This window comes from Lactuca sativa, chromosome 1 (assembly GCF_002870075.4).
Source record: "Lactuca sativa cultivar Salinas chromosome 1, Lsat_Salinas_v11, whole genome shotgun sequence".
NCBI lineage: Eukaryota > Viridiplantae > Streptophyta > Magnoliopsida > Asterales > Asteraceae > Lactuca > Lactuca sativa.
Window position 1 is genome coordinate 41,210,398 of NC_056623.2, and position 6,647 is coordinate 41,217,044.

The window sequence follows — 6,647 nt, forward strand, 5'->3', positions numbered from 1 at the left end:
GTTGTACTAACTACCTTAAACTGTTGTACTAACTACCTTAAACCGAATTTATATCAAGGTATTATGTGATTAATTGTACCATACTATCAACTATGAAACACGACAATGTAAGTCGTAAAAAGGTATGACGTTTGGCACCCGTAGACCTGCAGGTACGGCTGTAGCTAGCAGCAAGGTGTAGGATAGTCAATCCAGTATAGATCTATACGCAAACTCACGCTCTTCCTCCAAGAGACTCTGGCTACAACTCGGGCCATGACATTGAAGGCATGCTCTGATACAGTGGATCACATTTATGTTAATGTATTCATGTATATGTAATGTATTGTACTTGTTCTAGTATCGTTGTATATGTTCTCTTTCTAGTATAGTTGAATATGTTCTCCTTCTAGTATAGTTGTATATGTTCTCCTTCTAGTATAGTTGTATATGCTCTCATAGTAATAAGTACTGACTCATGAATGAACTGACTCATTGTATGACATCGCGTTCTAGTAATAGTTCTAGTATCTTCCTAAACTACCCATATGGTAGCTTACCAGTAATGTAACTGGTACATATGAACATGAAAGTATACCCTTGCTATCCAAGGGTATTGAATGAACTGGAAGAACCTTTATGACTATATATGTACACATGATATATAACTAATATTTAAACGACCTTCGGACGGATGCCCGATATCCCACCAGACCACATCTCAACGACGAAAAGGAAATAGGGCGGGCAGGCCTTCCTAAGCCTTTTAAACATTGCTTATATAACTATACATACATAGACATGCAATTGATAATAAGTATAACGGAGCTTAAGTAAATGTATTTGATAAGTATAAGAATTTGTAAAACAGTTTGAAGCATAACAGTTTGATAAGCAGTTTAAGTATAAAGAAACATTTGTTTGAAACACAATTGTAAATGAGTTTGAAATGAAACATACAGTGTAGAATGAACAGTTTAATAAGGAGTTTTAAACATATAAAATGTTTATGAAAATTATCTGAAGAAATCTGTTTGGTAAAACGGCTAATGAGTAGTAAATCGTTTGAATGCTGCTTATAAATCACATGTGATTGATATAATAACTAGCATGATTCTACTTGTATCCCCCCATATAACATTTAAAAACATTTAAAACATTGATTAAGGGGTATGAACTCACCGGTTGTGAGTGGTACGGATGAACTGAAGATGTAGGATTGCTAGGTGTCAAGTGAAGTCTTGAACACACTCTATGATCCTAGTTAACATATAATATCACATATATGGATCAAATTAGTCTATAAACAACTAATAAACAAGGTCAAGACACCCTAGGACATGCTAAACACCTTTAACAAGTGTTTTAAGCCTCGAGGATTGCATCTAAATTGTTGTAGGTCAAGGCTAGGGGGTTTAGGGTTCCAAAGGACACTATTCTTGAGTTTACTCTCCAAGAACCAACACACAAGGAGTTTACGGTCGTAAACCATTGAGTTTACGACTGTAAGCTCCTAAGCTTGAGGTTATTTGGTGCTTTGAAGCTTTACATGATCCCTAGAAGCATTCCTACTTGATGGTTTAATCCTTGGAAGGGTTTAGGGTATTAATACACTCCTTTGAGGAGTTTATGGCCCCAAGGCCATTTCCTTTTGAGTTTACTGCCGTAAACTTATATGAAAAGGGGTATTTTTATGTTTTCAAGTCCCATGCTTATCTAGGATAGGTTTTAGATAATCATCTAAGGCTAATGAAGGCCTTAAGCACACTTTGGTGCCCTTGTTTGATGTTCACGGCCCAAGGACCAAAAACCTTAGAGATTACGGCCGTAATCTCTCATGGGGGTGGGTTTTTGGTGATTTCATGACCCTAAATTAACTAGGAGTGAATCTAGGTTAGAGTCCAAGGCTTTTGGAGGGTTTAAAGCACCTTTTGGGCCTTGAGTTTGGAGGTCTTGGTCCAAGAACTTCTTGGGCCATGAACACCTTACTCTTGGTGTTTTTGGGTGTTTCCTAGTCCTAAACACATTAGAGTACAAGTCTAATGTAGTTTTATTGCAAGAGGGAAGGACTAGGCACTAATTTGCCCCTTAAAGAAGGGTTTACGGTCCAAGATGTTCTTGGGCCGTAAACTCTTAAATCTAGTTGTTTTCTTATGAATTCTAGTTTATTAGACACATAACAAGCTCTATAACACACTTAGATAGAAGTACTCACGTTTTGGGACGAAAGTCCGAAGATCCTTGAGAGAGAAATGGGCTTTTCTCTAGTTGGAAATGTAACAAATGAAATAATATGGCTCAGGATCCTATATATACTCCTGGGGTTTTTGGCAGAAAATAATTTTATTCAGGCATTGAACTCTAATATCATAGAGTTTTGGAATAATAGAGTTGCACAATACCCTAGTGCATCTTGTTTCCTGATATCCCTTAAAGTGTAAATCCTGAAATACCCAAACTTATACCAAAAGTCTGAAAATTTACTGCAACTGTTCTAACTTCTATTGACTTGATATGTTATACAGAATGGTAATTTTGGGTTGTCACAGAAATACCAAAAACACCCCTCAAAACCTTCTGAAAAAATAATCAGGTATACTCAGGGACCAAAAATGTATTTTATTCTAAACTTAAGTAAAAAAAAAAGAAAAATATAAATTTTGTTGTGATGCTATATGTTTTTTAGTTTTGGTTCAAAGGCAAAATGGTCATTTAAAAAAAACTAACAGTTAGGTTGTTAACTTAGGCAATCATAAAAGTTTTATGAAACAGTGAAACAAGGTCCAAAAAATACAACCTGATTCTTTTAGGGACCAAAACCGACAATTAAACACAGGGACCAAATATGAAAATCACTAAAAATAAATGAAAAAACTTTTGTTTATACTGATTCCCCCCCCCCCCCCCCCCCCCCGCCACACACACACAGTTTTGAGGTCATGGTGGTGGATAGAGCTTCATCACTTCTGCCTCTAATTTGCTCTTTGCTTTATAGTAACGAATGTTCTTTGCTACCACTGGATCATTTCTTGCACGTTCAGGATCCATTGATATAATCCCTGTTGTATTACAAATTCAATAACAAAATTGTAATTAATTAATTTCTCATTGAAGTTAATAAATTATAAATTTATCTCACTTCCTACTCATCCATGTTTTCTCATTGGTATAGCATCAAGAAGTTGATCATATCGCATATCTTTACTATCTTATTAAAGAAATCTCACTATTTCTATAAATAGATTCAATATAATAATAATATTTTTTTAAGACGTTCAATCTTTAAGCTTAAAGTACAACCAATCATTAATGTAATAATATTATAATATTTATCTTACAAATAATAATGCAATGGTACAAGTATTTGATCCACCAACAAAACCTTTGAATTAGTATTCCATTACTTTCAGGATTGAATCGTAACCCCTCATTTTCAGCAACTGAATCAGTACTTTCAGCTTTCAGCAATTGAATCGGGTAAACACAGAATATACATTTTATATAAACTCCGATCTCAGTTTCAAAATTAAGAACCCTCTATCTCTCCAAACTCTCATCTGCGATCTAAAGCATCGTAGCCTCAACACACTACCTCTGAATCGTCTCATTGTTTTGAAAATGAATCGCCATATGTTGTTTGTCCCTTCGTTTCCTTCCCACCTTTAAAACCATAAACCCTAATGTAATTCAGCCTCCACCACATATTACTCCCCAAATCCTATCATCTCTTTTTAGAACAAGTTCTCCCAATTTCTACCATGACTTTTCTTTCTGTCCAAAGGAAATCAGCCGCCACCATACCTCTAATACGTTCCACACCATTGAACCCTAATGCCACCACAACCTTTCCATCTCTACTTGCTTCTATGTCACCTTCAACTACTGTAGTGTCATCACCACCACAAAAAACCCACAATCGTCACTCTTTGATTCAAAAAGTGAAATGTGGAGTACGATCCCTCCTCTCTCCTCAACCATCGTATTATTGCACCGCCAACACACCACTGTGTCACCGCCTCTTCACCGACTTGACTCCTTTAAACCCCACGCCCACCCCCAAACTGTTTTCACCACTCGATTCTTTATAAACCCTTTTCACTCACTATAAACGATTAAATAGTACCAGGACCGATTAAAAATAAATTGGTTTTCGACAACAAAACATGGACACCATCATCGTCCCTTCAACCACAAGTATCGTGGTTAGTGTGCATTGCCTTCTTGGTTCGATATCGTTATTATGTTTAACCATTTGTTGTTTTTTTTAATCGCAATTTTGAATCCCAGGTATTATATCATATGGTGCGTCATTTTAAATCTTTTCGAATTCTCAGTTCTAATTAAGGTAAACCAAAGGTATCTCTTCATGTTTGTCTTCTGAACTGAAACTTCATTGATCTTGAGTTAACAAACCTTAAAATCTAAACATTTTTATGCTATGTATGTCTTATTTTTTCTGCTTATATTTATGCACTGGTATGTAATAATATGCGCAAACCTTGGTGTGGAAAAGTTTTTTCCTATTGCTTCATTTTTAGATAAGTTTGGTAGAGAAAAGTTTTATCTATGGTATGAACATTATATAACACAGTTATAATGTATGTCTCAATCACAAAGTTTGTTGTCATAGTTCGCAGCTTTACCTGAGAACCACATGTTTTTATAATCGAACATTTTTTGTCCATGGCCATTTGGTTGAAAGTTAATAGTTCGGGTCTGTTTTAATCATATTCAACAACACCAGAAGTGTGACAATCATACCAAAAGAAACCGGGTTAATCGTTCAACAGGTCTGTTGTAACCTAAACTTTGTTTTAAATGAACATATTTTAAAAAAGGAAAATACTCTTTTATCCTAACATATTTATTGTTTTCACATTCAGGTTAAGTAATGGAGGTATTGTTGTGATATCACCAGGAACAAACTCCATGTTTTGTATATTGAGACCTGAGATACTTTAAACATTTCTTGAGCATTTTTTTTCTATTTAGAGTTAATGCATACTTTAACCTCAATCTCCTTAGCTTAACGACTAAAGTCTTCTTTAGTTTTTCTTATATTTGGACTAAATGGTAAATTTTAACTGTTTAGTAGGATTTAGTTTGTTTGATACATTAAAGAATTAGATGGGGATTGCTTGTATGAGGTTTTAGACTTTACGGAAGCCAAGGAAACTATATGCAAATATTAAAAGTTGTCAAGGAAACTATATGCCCACTGTTGACATGAATCAATACTTTTGTATTGTTTTTCAGATTTTTTAAGTAGACCAAAAGGGAAAAGTGGTTGTATGGCAGTTTTGTTGGTACTGATAGCTGCTAAGATGTTAAGATAGAGGTAGCGTTTGGATTTTAGTTGTGGTGGCTGGTTTGATTTTATTTATTTTCTATTATTTCACTTATAAACCAAGTATAATAACAATGCGACCTAAGCAATGTTGATTGGTTATGTGTATTAGTCTGATGGTTAATCAACAAAATACCTGTCAATTAGACCTTAGTGAATATGTATGTTACTTACATTACTTAATTTGATAATGATATTTTTTTTTATCTGTATAGGGCATCATGATCACAAACACAGTTGCAGTCAAACCGATGCTAAAGATGCCTTTAAATTTCACAGCACCGCAACATCATGGGAACTAAGCCCTGTGGCAAAATTGTCAAGTCTAAGTTTTGATCCAAACATAGCATTGTAATTCCAATTTATTTTTTAACTGAACATTATATCAATTCATAAAAAAAATATTATACGTTTCATTTTTGTAATAGATTCAGAATGTAAATCAAAATCTTGCAGATTTTTTGGTTTTTGTATTGATGCCTTTATGAACTGCACCCATGAGGGTTGATATAGTCTCATAAAGAAGATACTTAATTCTAAGTGGGTGGCCACCAGTTAGTACTTGTGTGGAACACTCAATACTTAATTTCCATTAAATTATAACCTAACTAAAAATCATATAATAATGAAGAATTATAACAAACTACGTACCCCAAATTAGACTTGCAAGTGTTGGCAATTTGTGTTATTATTCTGTCTTTTCCAGTCTTGTGATATTTTCAAATACTTTAACATGATGTTGACCAAAACCTTTCTTGAGTACAAATAAATAAGAAAGTAAATGCAAGCAATAAATTAACTCTAATTTAACAAAAAATATTTCACAAATTTAGTATTCCCGCTTCATTATTCAACAATTTATGTTTATGCCCAAATAGCAAGCACACTTCTAAATATATTTTATGAAATCGATTAGAAAAGTTTCAGCAGAAACATATCAATTTGTAATTTCAATTAAAAAAATCTCAACAAACATAAAAATAAATCCAAAGTTCAACGGAAAAGAAAAAAAAACGAAACCAAACAAAAAAAACGTATCCAATCCATATCCAAAAATAATAAATAAATAAATAAATAAACAAATCTTATCTATATATAACATCTTCCTTTGATTTCAATTTCTTCTTTTCTTTTATTTTTTATTATTTTTATTATTTTTAATCTTTTTCATATATGTATTGTACTTTGAAAGTACAATGTCATAATTGTTTTTGTATGTGGATGTGTGACTATGTTTGTAACAGTGTTTGTGATTGTGTATGTGTAAATTTGTTCATGTGACTATGTACGTCACTAAATAGTAAAGACTTTGGTGTCATCG

General features: G+C 33.5%; 1 long non-coding RNA gene across 2 annotated transcripts; it reads left to right on the forward strand.

Annotated features, from left to right (window-relative positions):
- The first annotated feature begins 3,396 nt into the window (after positions 1 to 3,396).
- On the forward strand, positions 3,397 to 5,799 carry LOC111909584 (uncharacterized). 2 transcript variants are annotated; one of them, XR_006189330.2, is made up of 3 exons: positions 3,397 to 4,181; positions 4,267 to 4,769; positions 4,863 to 5,799. It is a non-coding gene; the product is annotated as an uncharacterized LOC111909584 (long non-coding RNA). The 2 variants fall into 2 exon arrangements; XR_002856246.3 differs by having other exon boundaries at positions 4,267 to 5,799.
- Positions 5,800 to 6,647: the final 848 nt, after the last annotated feature.